The sequence below is a fragment of the Argiope bruennichi genome, chromosome 11, assembly GCF_947563725.1.
Source record: "Argiope bruennichi chromosome 11, qqArgBrue1.1, whole genome shotgun sequence".
In the NCBI taxonomy this organism is placed as follows: domain Eukaryota; kingdom Metazoa; phylum Arthropoda; class Arachnida; order Araneae; family Araneidae; genus Argiope; species Argiope bruennichi.
In genome coordinates, this window is record NC_079161.1 from 41,455,511 (window position 1) to 41,479,213 (window position 23,703).

The window sequence follows — 23,703 nt, forward strand, 5'->3', positions numbered from 1 at the left end:
TTAGTTAAAAATGAGCAAGCAGAAGGTTTAACTTATAAATCTGGGACATTTTAGGTTAGTAGTCACATGTATATAGCATATATGTGGTAAGTTGTAATAAAAATGCATTTTTCTCAAAATCACTTTTTTTGCATATTTTGCCAGCGATAAAAATGATAACTTGAATTATTCTAAAGCAATTGCTTTGAAACTTGGTATAATCTTTCCTTATAATGTTTTCTAGAGCGTGACCTAAAAGAATGTTCATAATAGGAATATTTTTTAAATTATGGTATGTTATTTGAATAATGGTGTTATAAAATATGCAAAATACCCTGTGATGGTTCTTCGACTAGCTCTAGAAGTTTTATTTATTGGGGTAGCCTTAAAATTTTAGGTCATTCCCTAGGTAATTGCATAAGGATTATTTAAATACTAAATTTATTGAATTTGGTTAAATAGAATTTCGTGTACCATTTTTGAAGTTTTCCTAAAATTTCTTCAAAATTCACCATATATCTACCAATTTTCTAAAACTAAAAAAAATTATTGCAAATTTTAACTTATAATAGCTTATGTACACATAAACTGAAGTCAAAAAACATGTTAATTTGTTTCTATATGATAATTTTCAAAAAAAGTGCTCCGAACGTATTCGGATACCTTAAATCGCAATTTTTACTGTGAGAAGCTCTAGCTTTTTGTGATTGCTTTAATAAAAATGCTTTTTTCATGAAAAAAATCATAAAAATAAAATGAAAAAACTGCAAGTATTAAAATGCTTATCATTAATAGAATTATTCATGTTTCTCATCATCATCATTAGCAAAATTTTACGAATGAAAAAAGATCTTCAATTCCGGCTTCCTCAGAGTGCGTGTATCTAAGTACTACTCAGCTATCATGGACAGTCACAAAGCGAGCGTCAGTAAGTGATTGCATTTTCATATTCTTTTTAGATTGCTAAGCATGTGTAACATAGTTTTTTAAAAATAACGTTACGTTAAGTTTTCACACTTCCTAATAGGCTTAACTGATAGCGATTCAGACGGCGAGCAGTTATTTCCTCTTCCTGCCAAGGAAAAGCATACAAGCTGTAAATTAGATTTGATTTTATAAGTCAATTTAGATTTTTAAATTCCCAAAGAAAAACATGACGGTAAAATGTAAAATCATTTTAGATTTTGTATCTTTAGATTTAATTTCAAAATATTATCCCTTTTCTGATAGCTAAAAGAAAATCACACGATGAGAAAAAAAGAGTGCACCAAAAAAGCAAAGAATTTCGAGCATAATTTTTCTGATCCGACAGAATAGAAAAAGCTCATACCTCCAATAAGTGCTTACCTAGGGAAAGGGATTAACATCAGCATCAAGAAATATAGAAAATCCTATTATCTTACTTTCCAAAAGAATGTTGGAGATGAAACAAAGGACAGATTCAACATGAATCTTGATCAGTTGGGAGCTTTAAAAAAGGCAATAAATGTGTTCGCAGAACATATAAAGAAAAATTGACATTCACGAGTTAAATGAAAATTTTGTAAAAAAAATTGAACTAAGTTGACAATTTTCCCTATATTCATCTCCTTAGAATGTCGTTTAATAGAATAGAATCAAGTTTTAGAGGTTATATTTCAGCTTACCGACACTCTCCGATACACTCTGATTCGAGAAAACATTTTCTTACTCTTATTAGAGAAAAACCTACCTTTCCGTCTTTTAATATGCATAAGCATTGAATTTATTAAAGATACTCATCCTGACAATTTACTTCAAAACGCTTACTTCTGTTCATTTGCTGAACGCATACTATCATATAACCAAATAAAAAGTAAAGTTAAAAGCTGTTTTCAGAAAATATTCAATTCCATTGAAACATATATCCAAACCGGTAATGGTTGGGTTATTAATAAAATTAACTTTTTAGTATCGGACAGTACAGAGAACCGAGGGGAAGTTGCGGTAATATAAAATTACCTGACTGCTTAAAAAAAAAAAGAACTCTTCTAAATATACGTTGTGATGATCACAAATGCTTCATATATAGTTGCTTAGCTCATCTCTTTCCTCCTGAAAAAAATTCTAATGCTCCAAGCAGTTACCAAAATAAATTAAAATACTTAAAATTGAAAAATGTAACCTTCCCCATGAAACTCTCCAACATAAGGCATTTTGAAAGTATCAACAGTTTAAAGATAAATATTTTTACTTATGACAAAGAAGTTTTCCCCATTTATATCAGTAATAAAAAGTCGGGTTCGGAAATAAATTTACTTCTGTATAAAGAGCATTACTTCTTAATTAAAAATCTAAATCACTTATTAAACTCCAAAAAAGGGATTCATCATTATTGCTCGCGATGTCTGATTGGATTTCAGAGGCGAAATAGTCTTGTAGATCATAAGCGAGTGTGTTGCCAAAATACCCCCCAAAAACTATCACCGCCTAAAATAAACACTGTAAAATTTACTAGCATTTACAAAATGTTGTTCCACTCTTTTATTTTGCATCCAGATTTTGAATGCATAACGAAAAATATCTCTACTGTTTTACCAAATACCTCTCAGGGTTTTTCAGCTAACCTAGAGCATCACGAACCAATCAGTTTCGCATTAATAGCAATTAATATAAAAAATGAAATAATATATCACAAATTCTATTGCGGAGAAAATCCAGCACAAATATTTTTAAAAATAATAAAAAAATTAGCAAAATCTTTATTTAAAAGACTATCATGCAATAAACCAATGATCGAGGAAAATATACCAATGGGAAAGTCTAGCACATGTTACATATGCAAGTTAAAATTGGAATCGAGTGATCACATTGTCAGAGATCATTGCCATGTTTTAGGCATATTTAGAGGTTTCTGTCACAATTCATGCAATTTAAATTTAAAAAGAAGTAATTTCATTCCTGAAGTCATTCACAACTTTAAGGGATACGATTCCCACTTATTGTTAAAACATATGTCTCCAGAATTCGCGCATCAGATTGATATAATTCCGACGAATAGTCAAATTTACTAGTTTCACCCTCGATAATTACATTAAATTTATTGATTCGTACGCATTTCTTGATTCCTCCTTATCTTCTCTTGTAGAAATTTTGAAAACTTCTGAACATCGGTTTGACATTTTTGATTCTTTTTTCCAAAACAAATAGAAACTTACTCAAACAAAAAGGATTTTTTTCTTATAGCTATTTTTCATCAACAGATATTCTAAAACAAAAAGACATTTCCACCTCACGAAGCCTTTTTTAACGTTTTGACGAATTCGAACATAAAAAAAGAATACAAACACGCACTGAGAGTTTACCAAGAATTTCATTGTAAAAAATTTTCAAGATTACATTGAATTGTATCAAAATACAGATACAATTCTTTTAGCTGAAGTATTTCAATCGTTTCGACAAACAAGCATGATGCACTATCATTTGGAACCCTGCCCATTTACTAACTATTGCTGATTTAACATGGCATTCTGGTTTAAAATTCACAGGTCAGAAATTAAAATTGTTATCGAATTATCGAATATAGAAGAGGTCAAAGATATGCCCAGGCAAATTATCCATATCTTTCTTGTTATAACCCCGTTGAACCTATAAATTATATTGTTAATTTAGATGTTAGCAATCTTTACGGACATTGCATGTCTGAATATACCTCTGGGGGATTTTCGTTGGCTTTCACCCGAAGAAATAGCTGTTTCTGATTTAGAAAATGTATCTCGATACTCAGAAACGGGATATTTATTAGAGGTAGATTTACTATATGATAAATCAGCTCAAGATTTCCATGATTTTCCCTTAGCAGCAGAACACTTAAATATAAATAAACAAATGCTATCAGATTATCAAAAAGAAATTATTGTCTGAAAAAAAATATTCCATTTACCGAGTGTAAAAAGTTAACACCAAATTTTTATCCAAAGAAACGCTACATTTTACACTACAGGAACTTAAAATACTATTTAAAGCATGGGATGTCTTCAAAAAAATTTATCGGATCTTGGCTTTTTCACAATCAGACTGGTTGCGAAGCTATATAAATTTTAATAATGAAAAACGCCAACAAGCCAAACGCGAGTTTGAAAATATTTCTTTAAAAAAATGAGTAATGCTTTCTTCGGCAAAACTTGCCAAAACGTCAGAAAAAGAATTAACTTAAAGACTGCTCTTACACCCGCTGAATGTGGAAAGCATTTAGCAAATCCTTTACTTGAATACTTTGAGAGCATAAACGAAGACTTCGCTGTCTTTAAAATGAAAAGAATTAATCTAGTTCTCGACAAACCAATTTATGTAGGATTTTGCTTGCTTGGGCTAGCTAAATTACACATGTATACTTTATACTACTCTAAGTTCAAAAAATATTATAAAGAAAATTGCAAACTCTTATGCACAGATACTGATTCTCTATTCATGCAAATATTTACGAATGATGTTTACAAAGATTTTAAAAACGAATTTTTTGATATCATGGATCTAAGCAACTATCCATCTTCAAGTGAATTTTTTAATTCGCAGAACCAAAATAAGTTAGGGTTTTTAAAAGACGAAACGAAATCTAAACCTATTTCAGAATTTATCGGCTTACGATGCAAAATGTACAGCTACAAATGTGAAAATACTGAAACGAAAAAGGCAAAAGGTGTAAAACAGAGTTGTTTAAGAAACATAACACATGAACATTTTTAAACCTCGTTATTTAATGAAACGATTCATCGCCACGAGCAATATTCTATACAGTCAAAATCATACATTCTTTCTACAACCATATCAAACAAAATTTCTTTATCTCCGTTTTATGATAAAATATTTTTGAAAGAGGATAGTGTGACCGGAAAATGCTTTGGTCACTATTCCTTGCTTGAAGAATAATGGTAGCATAATTTTCGTTTATTTTTATGTTCTTCAGAAAAAATCTTTTTGGAAAACTAATATTAAGCATTCAATGGCTACCTTCTGTTAAGGGGAAAATGGTCTCTTCGTTTAATTTTATTTCACATGCTTTGTAAGTGAATCAAATGTTTACTCAGATCGACTGGTTGGACTGAGTTTTTTCATGGTTTTTTCAGTCTATAATGCAAATGCGAACCAATATAAGAAGAACTTCCATGAGATATTATTAATAAATACCAAGAACATTTTATTTTTTAATGTAATCAATTTTTATACTATTTTTACATGTACATATATATGATTCAAGTTATTGTTTTTGTCTTACTTAATATTGTATTAATTGTTTGCACTGTTTTTCGAATGAAATGGAAATAATTTGTATTCATATCCTTTCTTTATATACATTTCTTTCTTATATATACAATAAAAATCGTTCAACAATTATCAGTCTAATGAGTTCCATTGCACGCGGAATTTAGTTTTCACAGAGAATAGGACTTAATTCTACATTTGCAACGTATTGAAATCTCAAAACGATGCTAATGTCGAATAGGTGCAACTCTGTATAATTATAATAAAAAGCGAGTGGGACTCTTGCAACATCCAGGGTCCACGTGGAAGCGCAAGGCATATGCATCGCTTTAATTATCATGATGCTTTCCAGCGTTTAGATAATAACCTTCACTTAGTATGTAAATAGCTCTTTATAGTTATAATGTTATTGATTTTATAAATGTATAAATGACATGAATAGTATGAATGAATGAATATTATGTATAAATGAAATGAATAGTTTCGATTTCGCGAAACACACTTCTAATATGTGAGCCATCATCTCTAGACTGAGGAATGGAGTCGGTCTCTCGTAGGCGGAGGAAAGGAGGTATATTGTCGTATCAATGCAATACTTCTTTTCTTTCATCTCTGAGATTCAGATATTGCAACAATCACCATGTTTTCCTGCGTTTAGGCAATATTTTTACTCCTTTCTGTCCCTTAGTATCTAGATAACTTTTTATAATTATAAAGTTACTAATTTTCTAATGTATAAGTGAAATAAATAGTTTTTATCTGAGAGCCATCATCTAGTGAAAGGTACTTTTTATATGAGAGCCATCATCTAGTGAACAGTACTTTTTATATGAGAGATATCATCTCTATACTACTCACGGCCATACGCTTTCTCTATGTCGAAAAATATGGAGACAAGGTGGTTCCTCCTAACAAATGTGTTGCGTATCTGGGTTTCCAATTTAAATGAGGTTATCAAAAGTAGATCTACCTCTACGGAAACCACTTGGCAACGGGGAGATGCATCCTTGTTTTTCCAGTTCATACACAAGGCGAGCATTGACCATGCGCTCAAAGATATTACAAAGACAAATCGGCAAAGCAATCGGCCTGTAATTCAGAGGGTTCGGTGACTCTTTACCTGGTTTTAAGATTGGAATCGCAACAGCTTCACGCCATTGTGAAGGGTACATTTGCTCAATCCAAATTCTGTTCAATAACAGTAAAAAATTTGAAAGAGAAGTTCTATTCGAATGGTGAAGCATATTACATGTGATTCCATCTGGACCGGGACTGGTATCATGTGTCTTGGATAATTCCGCTTTCAATTCGTACATCCTAAATTCACAGTTGTATGAGTAAGTTCTTAACGATCATTAAAACGCAAAGGCAACCGTTCCGCGGGATTCTTAATTGTCAGAAACTCATGACTATAAGAATTTATTGCGGAAACTTGTGCGAAGAATATTAGCTACGTCTAATGGCGCAAAATGCATCTCACTTCCTGTTTTTATAAAAGGATGGATTCACTATAAATCCCATTAGTTATCCCATAAGGCCATATAATCCCATTAGGCCTAAACTTTCCTCCATAAATGTTCACTAGATGTAGAGGATGTAATGGATGATACAAATTTTATCCAAAATTCCCTTTGACTACGACGGCGAATGCGACGAGCTAGCGCTTTGGCTCTTTTAAAAGCGGCGAAGTTCTCAGTTGTTGGGTACCTTCGAAAGACGTTCCATAATTTTTTCTGCTGTTTGTGACTGTCACGGCAAGCTTCATTCCACCATGGTCTGCAAATTTTTTTTGGGCGTGGGGAGCTTTTTGGGATGGTGGTATTTGCGGCATTTATTAGCGTATTAACTACAACTTGTATTGCTTCCGATATGTCTGATGTACTAACCATATCCCGAGTGATATCTGCTCGCTGGAAAATGTAACGAAGTGGGCATGCAGTCGTATTTCCTCTATCAGTATATGAGACGATAACTGGGAAATGGTCACTATTGTATAAATCTTTCTCAACGGAAAATGTAATCAATGGCAAGAATGCAGGAACGCATATGGCCAGATCAATACTATGGAAGGTACGTGTGGATTCATGGAAGTAAGTCTTCTCTTCACTATTAAGCAAGCAGAGACAGTTATCAGCAATGAACTGCTCAATCTGTCGCTGACGAGAATTTGTACTAACCAAACCCCACAACGTACTATGGCCGTTGAAATCGCCAAACCGGATAAAAGGTGAGGGCAGCTGGTCCACTAAATTGTCAAGTTATTGTTGAGGTATGATATCATTAGGCGGTAAATAAATACAGCAGACTGTGACCAATGTTCGTACATGAACGTGTACAGCCACAGTCTGAAGAGAAGTAAGCAAACTGAGAGGCATGTTCGGATACAGATTGGATGTGAAGATACAGACATCGCCAGAACTGTGAGAAGCTGTATCTGCATCTTTCCGAACACAGTTATATCCACGTAATTTAATGGCAATATTGGGTGTCAAAAAAGTTTCTTGGACACCAATACAAATGGGATGAACTATTTGATGATGGTCTTGATATCAGAGTTTGGATCGAATGCCGCGATAATTCCAGGAGACGAAGGTACCAATTAAGAAAGAGATTTTGGTGAAGAAAGAGAACGTGCATTTGTTGGAGTTGCTAGGTCTTCGCAACTCACATCAAGTGAATCTTCATCCTCAGATGGATGGAGTTTAAAATATGGGCTGGTTAGCGTATCACCAAAAATGGTGGTTAAATCCTTATGTAATTCTGATTCGCTAATCCCAAAGCGACTGGATTCCGAAGATTATAGATTTTTTTAAATTTTACTTAAAGATCTTTTTGCGAAAGTCCACGTTTCGCGAGTTTTAGCGTCAGTGAGGTCTGAGGTTTATTCTTACGGGCTTTTCTGTATGTTGCGAGATCTAGTTTAGAAGATTCTGGAGTATTTTTGATTGAGCTATCAGAATCGGATGCTTTTTTCTGGAGTCTTTGTTGTCGAATTCTGTTTCTTGCAATTGGTGCAAGGACAGTTTGAGCAAAAGGGTTTTAAACAATGGAAGAATAGCTAATTCCGGGAGTAGGAGTTTGCATTTCAACCCTACGCCTTGTTTCCGGATATGTTGAATCTATTTTATTTTTATGGTAATGATTTCTTTCTCCAGTTTCCAGCGAGAGCAAGTTCCAGAGTAAGAGGGCTGGTCGCCCCCACAGTTAACGGACTTTTCTAGTGCGGTACACAGTTGACTATAATGCACTTTATCGGTTGATTGATTGATTGATTGAGTTTTCTGGCGCAAGAGCCATGCCTGGCCATGCTGCGCCAATCTAATGGTAGAATTATAAAAAGGTTTATAAAACATTCATTTATTAAAAAAACGAGATCAGCGGTGTAAAGATAAAAACATATGCAAAAAGATGAAACATATACAAATAGAGTCGAAACTATGATTCATAAGAAAGCAAAACAGAGAAGTAATTCATTTAAACTTTTATAGCAGTAAAGGAGAGAAAAGATGCTAAATACAAGTGAAAAAACTAATAGCTTTTAAAAAATTAAAAATATTTGGGTGGTATTTTTCACCCACCAGGTCTTGTAATGTCAAAGATGCCGAAGTAAAAAAACGTGCACGATAAGAATTAAAAATAGGACATTCAATTAACACATGATGAACAGTAAAAGAAACTTTGCAACTGTTGCACATAGGCGCATTTTCTCCAAATATGAGATGTTTATGGGTGAAGCGCGTATGCCCAATACGGAGACGAGTCAATTTAACATCCATCTCACGTATAGGATGAACAGGCCACGAAGCAATGTCCGTTTTAACAGAATGCAATTTATTTCCGATCTGAAGATCCCATAACTTTTGCCAGTTTGAAGAGAAGTGATGAACAACGGACCTTTTGACATCACAAAAGGGAAGAGCCATGCACAAAGAGGTCGATGCAGATTTAGCAGCCAAGTCTGCCCTCTCATTTCCCAAGATGCCGACATGACTCGGAATCCAACAGAAAATGATTTGAAACCCATCATTCTGCAGCAACCGCAAAGTAAACAAAATTTTAATAGCAATCGGATGTGTCCGATTGTCGTAATGCGAAAGTGTCTCCAAAGCACTCATACTATCGGTGTAGATAATAACTTTACGCTGAGAAGAGGGTGAAATTTTCTGTAGAGCACAGAAAATTGCCACCAACTCAGCAGTAAAAACAGAGCAAAAATTATGAAGACGGTGGCTCAGTGTATCAGATGGAAATATTATGCCACAGCCGACATGACCATCCGATTTCGAGCCATCCGTGAAAATTGGATGAAAGGAAGAATACTGATTGCGATGGTAGAAAAAAATCTGTTGGAAAACCACAGGAGCAGTTGAGAATTTATCGAATCCAATGAAAGGATTCAAGTAAGAAAACTGTGGGATATCCCAGGGTGGGATACTATAGACATCAACAGCTTTAACACGAATCGTGTTAAAGTCCGAGTCATGAAGGAGCAATTTGGCTCTCTCACAAAATGGAAGGATGTGAGAAGGGCGGGCATTATAAAGTCGACGAAGACCTACTGGCAATGACATTTGGCTCAAAGGATGTTTCGGAACAGATTTCGTTCGGAAATAAAATGTGGCAGACAATTTCTGTCGCCTTAAAGAAAGGGGTAGTTGGTGACATATAATATATAGGCTTTCAACCGGAGATGTCCGGAACGCACCAGAGCAAATGCGCAATGCTGTATGATGGACGGTATCCAATCGCCGCAAAACAGATGATTGGGCGGAACCATATACCATACATCCATAATCTATCCGGGAGAGAATGATTGCCTGATAAATACGGAGAAGGGAGGTTCGATCGGCACCCCAAGATGTTTTTGAGAGAACTTTTAGAATATTTAATGATTTCTCACACTTCTTCCGCAAATATAATATATGCGGAAGGAAGGTGAGTTTCCGATCGAGAATTACTCCCAAAAACCGTACTTCATTCACCACAGGAATTTGAATATTCTTAACTCGAATACAAGGATCCTGGTGAATGTTTCTTTTCCGACAAAAGTGAATGCAGCTGCTTTTCTCTGGGGAGATAGTGTGGCCATTGTTATTGCACCAAGCTACCACTCTATTTACTGCGTTTTGCAATTGTCGCTCTATTAGTGCCATGTTACTACCTTGGCATGAGATCTGCAGATCGTCAACATAAAGGGTTCCATTTACAGATGAAGGCAAATGATTTAAAATTTGGCTAAGATGAATAATAAAAAGTGTGACACTGAGGACACTTCCTTGTGGAACACCCTCAGCTTGAATAAAATTATTAGAATAAGAGTTACCGACTCGAACTCGAAAAGAACGTTGTTTTAAAAAATTTTGTAAGAATATAGGCAAGTTACCTCTAAAACCTAGATTATAAAGTGTGGAAAGTATGCCATAGCGCCAGGCACGGTCATACGCTTTCTCTATGTCAAAAAATATTGAAACATGGTGGTTCCTCCTAACAAATGCGTTGCGAATTTGGGTTTCCAATAATATGAGGTTGTCAAAAGTAGACCGACCTCTACGGAAACCACTCTGCAACGGGGAGATGCATCCTTGTTTCTCTAACTCGAAAATTAGACGCATGTTGACCATACGCTCGAAGGTCTTACAAAGGCAATTTGTAAGAGCAATCGGCCTGTAGTTCAGAGGGGCAGAGGGTTCTTTGCCAGGTTTTAAGATGGGAATCACAATAGCTTCGCGCCATTGTGAAGGGTACTTCTGCTCAGTCCATATTCTGTTAAATAATATCAACAGATTGGAAAGGGAAATGGTATTCAAATGGCGAAGCATGTTATACGTGATTCCATCTGGTCCAGGGCAGGTATCATGAACCTGAGACAAAGCCATGTTTAGTTCATACATCCTGAATTCACAGTTATAGGGAATGGCACTTCGGGCATTGAAGCGCAAAGGCAACCGTTCCTCTCGATTCTTAATTGCCAAAAAATCAGGGCTATAAGAATCGGTTGCGGAAACTTGCGCAAACGCTTGGCCAAGTATGTTAGCAATGTCTAATGGGCTCGAATACATCGTATTACCGGTTTTTAAAACGGGAATAGAAGTTTCTTTATAGATCCCATTAGCAGCTTTTACCTTCTTCCATAAAAGTTTACTGGAGGTAGAGGATGTAATGGTTGAAACAAATTTAGTCCATGCTTCTCTCTGACTGCGGCGCCGAATGCGGCGAGGTAGCGCTTTCGCTCTTTTAAAAGCAATCAAGTTCTCAGTCGTCGGGTACCTTCTAAATAAATTCCAGAGTTTTTTCTGTTTATTACGACTGTCGCGACAGGCTTCATTCCACCACGGTCTACGAAATTTTCTTAGACGTGGGGAAGTTTTTGGAATGGTGGCGTTAGCGGCGTTCATTATCGTATCAATGACATTTTGTAAGGCTTTCGAAATGTCTGCATTACTGACCATGGCCTCATTGATATCTGCTAGTTGGGAAAATGCATTCCAGTCTGCCCGCTGGAATAGGAAACGCGGAGGACAAATAGTCACACCGCCGCTATCAGCGTGGGAGATTATTAGTGGAAAGTGATCGCTATTGTGCAGATCATCCCCAACTGTCAAATTCAACAACGGTAGCAGTTCAGGAGTGCATATAGCTAGGTCAAGACAATGGAAGCTACGTGTGGGCGCATGGAAGTACGTTTGCTCATCATTATTGAGCAGACAGAGACAGTTATTAGCAATAAACTGTTCGATCTGCTGCCCTCGAGAGTTTGTACTATCCGAGCCCCAAAGAATACTATGTCCATTGAAATCGCCGAGTATAATAAATGGCTTAGGAAGCTGTCTCACTAAGGTATCAAGATCCAGTTGACGTATGATATCATGTGGCGGAAGATAAATACAGCAGACTGTGACCAAAGATCGTATATGGACCTGTACAGCCACAGCCTGAAGAGTGGTATGCAAATTGGGAGGTGTGCTCGGATAAAGGATTGATGTGAAGATGCAGACACCCCCAGAACCATGAGATTCAGTGCTTGCATCTTTCCGGACACAGCTATATCCGCGTAATTTGATGGGAATGGTAGGCGTCAAGAGGGTCTCTTGAACACCAAAACAGATGGGATGAAACTGGTTAAAAATTGACTTGATATCCTGAAGTTTGGAACGAAGGCCGCGACAATTCCACGAAAGGAAGGTACCCATTAAGAACGTTTTTTTGAAGGAGAGTAATTAAAAGCCTTAGTTGGAGTTGCCTCAGATTCGCAACTCATCTCAAGTTCATCTTCATCCTCTGAGGGATGCAATTTAAAATCGGGGCTACTTATTTTGTCCCCAAAGATGGACGTTAAATCTTTGTGGACAATGCCTTTTGTCGCCAGCCCTAGGGCGACTGAATTTCGTTAGGATGATTTTTTTTAGTTTCACTGGGAGATCTACTTGAGAGAGACCACGTTTAGCCAGCTTTAATACTTGCGAGTTCTTTAGTTTTTTCTTTGGAGCTTTTCTTGAAGTCGATGGTTCTATTTTATGGATTTCTGGAACACTTTTAGAAGATTTATCAGAATCTGAATCCGATGTTTTTTCGGGAGGGTTAAATTTAACTGTTTTTTTGACACAGTTTTCACATTTGCAGTTTGTACAGAAGTTTTTTTGTGCAACTGAAGCATAGCTGATACCAGGAGTAGGTGTCTGAGTAAGAATCCTACGTCTGGCTTCGGGGTATGTTAAATTTTCCTTTATTTTGATAGTTGTGACCTGTTTCTCCAGTTTCCAGCGGGGGAAAGCTCGAGAATAAGAGGGATGGTCTCCGCCGCAGTTCACGCACTTTTCTTGTGCCGTGCACTGCTGGCTATCATGCCCTTTTTCAGCACAGCGGGCACAAGTGAGTGTCCCTCGGCAATTAACTTTCGAATGGCCAAAGCGCTGGCACTGGAAGCCTCTTAATGGATATGGTATATACTGTCTGACTGGAAGTTTGATGTAACCGGCATATATATATTCTGGCAATTTAGGATTGTGGAATGTGAGTATGTAATGTTTGGTTGGGGAAAGTTGTCCATCACGTCGGATTTTTATTTGGCTGACTTGAGTTACGCCTTGCTTCTTCAACTCGGCAGATATCTCTTCTAAGGGAACATTAAATAGTTCTCCGCAGGTTATGACACCCTTGGAGAAATTCAGACATGAATGAGGACTTACAGAAACAGGTATGTGTGCAATGGCTTTCAATTTTAAAAGATGGTTGGATTGCTTTTTGGAATCGGTTTCTATCAATAGATCTCCAGAACGCATTTTTTTTATAGATTTAACCTCACCGATGGTTGCAGAGATAGCCTTTTCAACGAGAAACGGAGAAACGTTATGGAAAGTTTCTTTTTCTGATATTCTTTTTATTATAAAATATTTATCAAACTGTTCGAGATTAAAAATAGATTTAGGTAGTTTTTGCCCACTGAAGGGAGATTTTTTGCGGGAGCCCATACGATATGAAATAAGATTCAGGCCCGACGGCACCGCCCACCACGGAGCCCAACAAGGGAAGGCAATTACCGGCTCTGGTCTTTCCCAGCCTCGGCATACACCTTGGTGCTAGCCGGAACCTATACGCTCGGAGTTACCCCCGGGGACAGTGACCACCCTTAACGCCAAGCCCAAGGAGTAACCCCTTTGCTTGATCCCTAGCAGACTAGCCACTCAGGTGACTAACTACCAGCCGATTGATGCACAGGGGACCACAGTGCACCACCAGTCTTTCAAATGGGTCGCCACGCACGGCCAACACGTGGGACATTGGCTGTCCATGAGAAGCAAGAAGCAAACAGAGCGGCGACAGCTTCTCATGGAGAGCTCCCTCGCTTGCCGTCGAGGGAAGGAAATACATAGCAGACAGCAGATGGCGGAGAGGAGAGCGAACTGAAAGGGAGTAAAGATCCCTGGGTACCTCGGGATTGGGACACCCGTACTCACCTAAAGAAGGTGAGCCCCTGAGGGGGCCCTTTATCGGATGGCCAAATCGCTGGTACTGGAAACACCTTAATGGATTTAGAATGTATTGGCGAACTGGTAATTTTATGTAACCTGCATATATGGATTCAGTTAATTTGGGACTGTGAAAGGTGAGTATATAATGTTTTGTCAGTAAGAGCAGGCCTTCTCGTCGAATTGTAATTTGGCGAACATTAGTCACACGATTTGCGAGCCAAAACTTGAAGTTGGCGACTTGCTGCCATGCTAATCACGATGTGGAACAAAGCTGCCGAACCCTTTTAAATATTTTAAATATTTTTCAAACACTCAGATGAAGTTTAATTTTTGCCTGGATTTGCATCGCTACAGTTGCTATTAAGGAGCGCTATAGTTACTTGATCACCGATTCCGATGGAAATAATATACATCACACTCATACCGTTTTATATGCAGATATATGAATTTGTGTCAAACAAGGTATAAAACAAAAAATTGAAAAAGGCAAAGACATTATCTATTTCAAAATACTGAAAAATTCTGATGTTATCAAATATTTGCACGACGGTGTGAAGGATCGTGAATATTCTTTTGTCTATCTTCAACAAGCATCGCCTTCGGAACCATATTACGTTTACTATGATACCTATAAGATCTATGACGACTTATTCCAATGTATTATGGATGCAAAAAGTACTGACCTATCTGTTACAGACTGTACCAACACAAAAATCGGCTACTTCAAATTACTTTCTAACGATGAACTTATTGTGGATCTTCATGCTGCCAGTTAGACTCTCTTTTTGAAAAAAGCTAATATATGTTCAATAAAAAAAGTGTATTCACCTTATTTTGTATTTCAACTAATTTTGTAACTGATATTTTTGTGTAAATATGTGATTGAATAAATACTTATCCGAAACTTTTTTTTGTCTGTGTGTTTTCATTTTTTTGGTCTAAACATGTTATAACAATTTTTGTTATGAATCACGAAAAGAGGAATCATTTCTCATACATTTCTAACATAATAAAATACCGCATCAAATCGCAAACGCCTCATTCTGCTCTTAGCAGTTCTACTGATTTGACTTGCTACAGAACTGACATCAGGATTGAATAATGACGCTGCTAGATAACGAGATAGATTGGACATCTTTTTCAAAGGAAAATAAACTTACCGAAGATATTATTAGAAGTCTACACAATCAAGTTAAATGGGATCTCATTTCTCGTTTCCAAGCTCTTTCTGAAAACTTTATTTTAGAGTTTGCAGATCGAGTCGATTGGAAAACAATTTGTACTAATCTGAAATTATCCAAAAGATTTTTTTTGGCGAAAAATCAAGAGCTGATAGACTGGGATTTAATCTCACAATACCAAGCTTTGTCCGATATATTTTTACGCCAATTTAAACATAAACTGGATTGGAAGAAAGAAAATTTCAAGATTTCAAAAGCTGAGTGCTACTTTTATAATAGAGAATGTGGATCTTCTGGATATGAGTTTGGTCTCTAAATACCATGCTTCATCAGAAGCTACAATCGATGTTTTCGAAGACGTCGTAAATTGTGATGAAATTTTTAAAAATCAAGAACTGACTTCGCAGTTTATAGTCCAACATATTGACAGAACATCTGATTGCGATGCTCTTCAAAATAACTATCTCGCTGAAGGAGTTATTAATACCATTTTCAAGCGACAAGTTCTTATGTTACTGGGTAAAATTTGTGCAAAAATAGGAAACCACAATATTTTGAATGTAGAAGGCAGATGTGGAATTCAAATAAAACAGATATTTCATATGTCAACTGCATCTTTATTCTGAGTCATTAACACACCCACACACCCAAAATGCAAAAATTGTGTATTCGTTTCAGGTAGTGATCAGTAGACCGAAATGATGGTGGACGGGGTGGGGTTCAATGGGATGGAGGTCACGCTAGATAGCTCCATCCGTTCTCTGCGTTCACCAACAGCATAGCGATATGGAAAAGGCGTTACCTGAATGTACAAATCAGCTTGCATCACGCTTCTCTCAGAAAATAGTAACCTATATATTGTACCTCTCTGTTTTTCACTTTAACCTCACTCTTTTTTTGTGTTGCTACTAGCTCTCCTAACTACAAGATAATGGCTGGCTTAAGCGGTAAGTTGCAATATACATTTTCTTTTCCCACCTGTTTCAACTTTTTTCCTTTTTGATAATGTTAAGATTAAATGTTTTTTTCTGTCAAAGCTTTGGAAAAATAATTTCATTTATCAATTTGATATTTATTAAGTCTCTCATTTAAAAAAAAACGATGATTTTAATTTCATTTCCGAGTTGGGAGAAAAAACGGTTAGTCTATATTTTGAAAGAGATCAGCATTGTGATTTTCTCCTCTTCTTTTTCTTCCTCAGACAGAAAACGATCATATGATTTGGCAGATAAAGATGAAGATGATTTGTTAGTTTGTACACCCAAAAAGTCGAAGACCCAAAAGTCCAAATCGAAATATGATTTAGATCTGTCTGCAGATGGTTTTGACAAAAAAATTCTCACCGTACTCCATCAACTTGGGCAGAGGCACCGTCATGGAAATAAAAGAATTTCGATCCAATTATTATATTGGCCTCAGCAAAATAGGAGAAGGTAGCTCTGAGGTTCGCAATCGATTCAATCTCCCGATCGCCCAACTAGACACTCTGAAAAAGGGATGCGAGGCGATGCTCATATACATCCGAGAAATAACTAACTGAAGAAAAAAAAAGCGATTTTGCATCTTATCACTTGTATGCTCTTGTCCCACTGCTCTTTTTTTATTTCATGCGAGCTACATTTTTCAAACACTCGTCTAGATAACTTTGCTTGCAATGAACTCTCTCTGCGTATATTAGCATCAACAACTGTAAAAAAAAATTGTCTAAATTTTTGTAAATATGTTTTGAATTACGCATTATCTAAATTTTTGGTTCTTAAATTTTTTTCTAATATTATAGTTTTTCTTGTGTATTTTTAAATATATAATTATTTAGAACTTTTTAAAAATCATGATTAATTTTGAAAATTATCGTTCCTCATTTAGAGGATATGCGCGAACGTTGCGAGCTGAGGTGAATTATTTAGATTCTCATGATCTGTACAACGACGCTAGATCTATCATTTATGATAATGCAACGAAGCTAGACACATGTCTCTGTGGCTCGTTGATAAGACATGGGACTGCGAGCAAAGAGATTGATGGTTCAATTCTCTCCAAATAAATTTATTTATTTATTTTCCTTTCAGCTCTTCCAGAAGTTTCTGGAATATTCCATTATTATAATTTCCTCAGAATCTTTGTATGTCATTTCCTCTTCAGTTAGTTCTAGGAATGATCTAGAACATTTTATATCTGTAAATAAGAGTTTGCTTTATAGTAACCGAGGTCTTTGGTTTACTTTGAATAAACTAATATTTTTCTACGAGTGTTCTCTTCCTTAAGCCTATAAACGTGACAATATTTTGAATACGGGTGTTGTTTTGAGAATCAGATTAATCATTTGTTTAAGTATCGTTTTTTCAAAATTGAATTACGAGGGAAAAGAAACATGTAAAAACATGTACATTTTATTTTTGTAGCAGGGATTTTCGAATCTACTAAATTTAGAAATTTATCCAGTAATTGATTCAGCATTTACCAAAATTTTTAATTCTATCGAAAATTTTGCTCGAAATGGTAGCGCTTGGCAAATAAAACACATAATATTCATAGATTTACTTATTGGAAATTATAGAATGATACGAGGGGGGTGTAAGACAGTTTGTTTGCCAAATCGAATCAAAAACAAAAAAGCCGTATTCAGCATTAAATGTAATGATAATAAATGTTTTCTATATTATATCCAGCTAAGACAGAGATCGAGCTTTTAAATATCAAAGATACTTAAGGTATTTTAAAATTGGAAATATCAAATTCCCCATGCCTATTTCAAATGTAGCACAATTTGAGAAACTAAATAACTTGAGTATTAACATACAGTGCGAGTCAAAAAAAAGTAAACACTAATTTTTCATGTGTGAAACAATATATAGCAAATATATTATTGACTTGTAACATAAATTAATATTGCATAGTTAAATAATTAATATTAAAATATTTAAATCGTTATAAATATTAAACAAATTGTAATTACAAGAAGAAATAAGCCGCTTAATCAAAAAATACACCCATTTTTGAGCGTCAAAAAAAAGTAAACACTGACAAGTCTTTCACTATAACGTTATCAATTTTGTAAGTGCCACCACTTTTTTTTTCACAGAATCTTAAACAAAAGTGAATTCTTGATGTACATTTCGCTCTTCTGTTAATTTCTGAAATTTTCTGGAACATTTTTAGAAAACTGGATATGGGGAAACAAACATCACTAGAAACGAGAAAAATAATAATAAATTTGAAGAAAAACGGAAAATCATTACGTGAAATAGGACAAATTGTCCAAAGGAATCATTGCACGGTCAAAAAAATCATTGACAAATATACGAAGTATAAGCAGATTAAGGATTTTGAAAGAACAGGAAGACCAAGAAGACTTACTGATGCAGAAGTTAGAACTGTAGTACGAGAGATAAAACAAAATCCAGCTGAAAGTGCTGTAAAGATAGCGCAAAATGTATCTCAGACATCAGGAAAATCAGTAAGCGCAAGTACTATAAGAAGAACTCTTAATGATCATGGGTTACATGGTAGGATACCGCGTAAAAAGCCATTCATATCGAAAACAAATCAAAATAAGCGCCTGAATTTTGCTAGGAAGTACGAAAAAAATGATTTAAATTTTTGGAATAATATTTTATTTAGTGATGAAAAAAATTTGAAATTTTGGCCCCTAAAAAGCAGTCGAAAATATGGCGATCGAAGAACGAAGAATTTGATGATAAATGTACAGTTAAAACAATTAAACATGGGGGTGGCTCTATTATGGTCTGGGGATGTATGGCGGCAGCAGGGGTCGGAAATTTGGTATTTATCGAATCTACGATGGATAAAATAGGCTACTTAAATATTTTAAAAGAAAATGTTGGCCCCAGTGTTGAGAAATTAGGACAGTCACGAACTTGGATCTTCCAGCATGACAACGATCCAAAACACACATCTAAAATTGTAAAAGAATGGTTACTATATCGGACACCCAAGACTTTAGACCATCCTCCGCAGTCTCCAGACCTCAACCCCATTGAACATTTATGGGCATATTTAGATAAAAAAGTACGCCAAAGAACGGTTTCAAATAAAGAAGAATTGAAAAAAACTATCTTAGAAGAATGGCAGAAAATCCCGATCGAACTGACGAAAAAATTGGTAGCATCTATGCCTAGAAGGTTAAAAGCTGTAATAAAATCTAAAGGAAAGCAAACAAAGTATTAATTGCTAATTTTTTTCATTCTATTTTGCTATCAGAGTTATCTGTTTACTTTTTTTTGACTCAGAAAGTTGGCTAGACATTTGTTTAAATTGAGCTATTTCTTTTTGTATTTTGTTTTAGCTTAACATTTATAAGCTGTTAAATTCTAATTAAATGAACATTTAATTTTAAGTATTTGTTTTACATTATAAGTCAATAATGCATTTGAAATAAAGCATTTTATACATGAAAAGTTGGTGTTTACTTTCTTTTGACTTTCACTGTATGTGGGTGGGAAGAAAACGAAATCTTTCCCATATACATTAGGAAACAAACTAAAGAATACACTTCCACTGATTTGCTGTATTACGAAAAACATTTTTTCCTAATCAAAAACTTTAATAGATTAATAAATTTAAAAAAAAAACGGTACACATTTTTTCAGCCGAAAATGTTTAAGTGGATTTTCTAGACGCGACACACTAGCTTTACACAAGGTGCTTTGCCAAGAAAGGAAACCTCAACAAGTTTCAATGCCCAAAAACACAACTTTAAAATTTACAAATGTGGCTAAAATGCTATATCATCCTTTCTCCATTTTTGCAGACTTTGAAAGTTTGACTAAAAAAGTACATACTGTTTTGCCTTCTTCCTCAGCTAGCTATAGTGCGAGCATAGAAAGACACGAGGCTATCAGTTACACCATAATTGTTACCAATGAATGATGATAAAATTAATTAATGATGAAGTTATATTTCACGAATATTTTGTGGGGGAAAATGTTATTAAAGAATTTTTAAACACTTTAAAATACTTATCGCAAAAATTCATGAAAAAAATGCATAGCATAATGGCAATGGTTGAAAATCCAAATGCAATGTACGATTCCACAATATGTCATATTTGTAAACAAAAATTTAAAATTGGGGAGTTGAGAGTTGGGGATCATTATCATTTTGAACAGGGATATATTCGCGGATTCGGACATCAGTCTTGTAATTTAAATTATAGAGTTACATATTTTTTACCGGTCATTATTCATAATGCAAAAGCTTAAAGATTGTTGATTTAATAGGAATTCTTCATTATGATTTAGCTGCACAACCTAAACTGTTAATAAATGGAGTTAATGTGCGAATTAAATTGGAACGACAGAAAGACTCTTTCTTTACTGTCGCACACAGATAACTATAAAATATGTCTAATATCTGCTAGCCTTTTCATTCGAAAGATTAATGTAGCAGCATCCGTTGTTTTAGCACAAAAAACTTTAGAACGTGGTCTTGTTAAAATGCCAATCAGACGAGCTGAGGTTCGATCTTTTGCTCTCAGCAGTGGTATTCAATCTTCTACTATTGTAATGCTTCCATTGGGCAACTTCCCACTCGTTTTATTTTAGGATTCGTATCGAATGAGGCGTATAACGGAAATTTCAATAAAAATCCTGGATCAGATTTACTGTACGGTCACCCTTGGCGCGATTTTTTTAGATTGGCGATAAATCTTTCTATATGGCAACCCCCATCCGACCGACAGCTAATTATAATAGGGTAATTGCATTAACCCTATTGGTCAACTGGTCAACTGAATGTAGACGCCATTATTTAATTTTCGTTTGACCACGTTGCACGTGTGCTTTTTTAATCTTCATCTCCCGCGTTGTTTTATTTGGATTTTTTTGTGATGGCTGCTGCATGGGGAATGTCTGAGGTAAGTGCGAGAATGTTTGGTGAGAATGATGTTATGTGGTATGATGAGAATGTTAATTTAAGGTATTTGTATGGATTAGATAAAGGGAAGGAAACGTTTGAATTTTGTATGAAAGCGGGTTTGATTGCGAATAAATATGAGTGTTGTGAGTGTGGCAAGGGCATGAAATTGGTTGAAAGGCACGATATAAGTGATGGTTTTGAATGGAGGTGTAAATCAAAGGTGAAAGGACAAATGCATGACAACAAAAGGAGTGTGAGAAAGGGTTCTTTTTTTGAATTGAGTAGAATGACATTGAATGAGATTTTAGTTCAGGCATATTTGTGGGTGACTCAGAGTAAGGTTGATTTTAATATGAAAGAAAGTAAATGTTCTTCTAAGACTGTGTGTGATTTTCGTTCTTATTGCCGTGAGGTTTGTGTGGTAGAGATGATTGAAAGTGGGTGGAAGCGGCGTGACTGTTGAGATAGATGAAAGTAAATTTGGAAAACGTAAATTTAATCGGGGAAAATGTGTGGAAGGTAAATGGGTGTTTGGGGGAGTTGAGCGCGAGACGGGCAAATGTTTTATGAAAGTTGTGGATGATAGGACGACTGATTCTTTGTTAAGTGTTATAAATGAGTATATTCTTCCGAGTTCGATAATAATTTCAGACTGCTGGAAGAGCTACGATTGCCTTTCTAATGAAGGCTTCGTGCATCTGAAGGTTAACCATAGTGTGAACTTCAAGGACCCGGATACCCACACTAATACCATAGAAGGAACGTGGGGGGCAGTAAAACGTGCTATACCAGCGAGCAAAGCCAAAACACAACTCGATTACTATTTAGCCGAGTATGTGTGGCGTAAAAAGAACAAGCACATGTGTAACAAGTTCATGGCCTTTGTCGACTCCATCATTCGTATTTACCCTCCTCAAAGAGCCGACAAGGAGCCAGAAGACGGAACATCGTCATCAAAGTAGAGGCGGAGTGAGGTGGAAGGTAGTGAGGGGTCGAGCGATAGCGGCAAATAGGAGAGAGGTATGTTTATTGTTCAATCGATTTCAGCGATTTCTTTCTCGTTTATACAAACTCGTTATACATGTTTATTGTTCATTATTAACGATTTCAGCGATTTGGCCGCCATTTCATTTTTTTCCGCGGGCAACATTTTCACTACGCTGTTTTCTTTAAATCTCGTTTATACAAAAAATCGCCATTTTGGCGACTTTTGGCGAGATATTGAAAAAGTCGCCAAGGGTGACAGTACAGTAAATTTTTACCAAAATCCTTTTAATTTTCGCCATTATAATTTAAACTATCTCTCCATATTAGAGGGCTCAAAAATGATCCCTACAAAACCTTTTCAACCTAACTTTGATAATAATTTATATGCTCGCTCTTATCTTAGTCTCTTCACCGATTTGAATAGTTTTCATAATTCACAGAATATAAATATTAGTTATGAAGAATATCCCAAGGGTTATACATTGTACGCAATTGACTTAACACCTGATATGTCAGCAGGTGAAACTCATATGAGTATTAATAGAACTGGCAACATTGCTATTGATATAAAATTCGGTGCTCCTCTACCAGAGACGGTTAGCTTGATTGTTTACGCAGAATACAGAAATACAATAGAAATCGATAAAGCGCGAAAAGTCTTTACCGATTTTTCGAAAAAAGTAACGGAAAATGGATACTTTTACCATATGTCGTTTGGCTTGTGGCGATTTTAATATTAAAAGACATTTTGGAGGGGTATTTGCATCGGATGATTTGCCAGAACAGAAGGGAGAATTTGTATCCTTTATTGTAAATTTAGATCCTAAGAGTCTCCCGGGTAGTCACTGGGTTAGTATTTTTTTAAGCACGATATGGCGGTTTATTTCGATTGCTATGAACGCCCGGCAACAAATAAAAACATTCTAAAATTTTTACAAAAAAATTCAAAGGAAATTCAAGGAGCTGAAAACTAAGTACAAAAATGTCACCAAAGAAGTCATTACATTATATCTTCGCTTTTGCAAGCTATGCCAGGTCAAGCTGTCTAATCCTAAGAGAGGTTTAGTTTCCAAGCCTTTGATATTTAAAGAATTTAACTCAAGATGTCAAGTAGACCTTATTGATATGTAATATAGCCCTGACGGCGAGTACAAGTTTATACTGAATTATCAAGATCATTTAACTAAGTTTGTATAATTGCGTGCTCTCAAAACCAAAAGAGCAGAAGAAGTTGCCTACCAGCTACTTGGTATCTTCACCAGCATAGGGGCTCCAAGCGTACTTCAATCAGATGATGGGAAAGAATTTACAAACCAAATTATAAATGAACTAATGAGCATGTGGCCTGAACTGAAACTTTTTTTTGTCTTCATTTCGTTCTAATTTATCCCAAAGTTTAGACTCCACTGTCTGTTCATAGATGTAATCCCTCCCCCTAATTATTCAATGTTAAATTTCCATCGTAATTGTACTCTAATTACAGTTAAGTG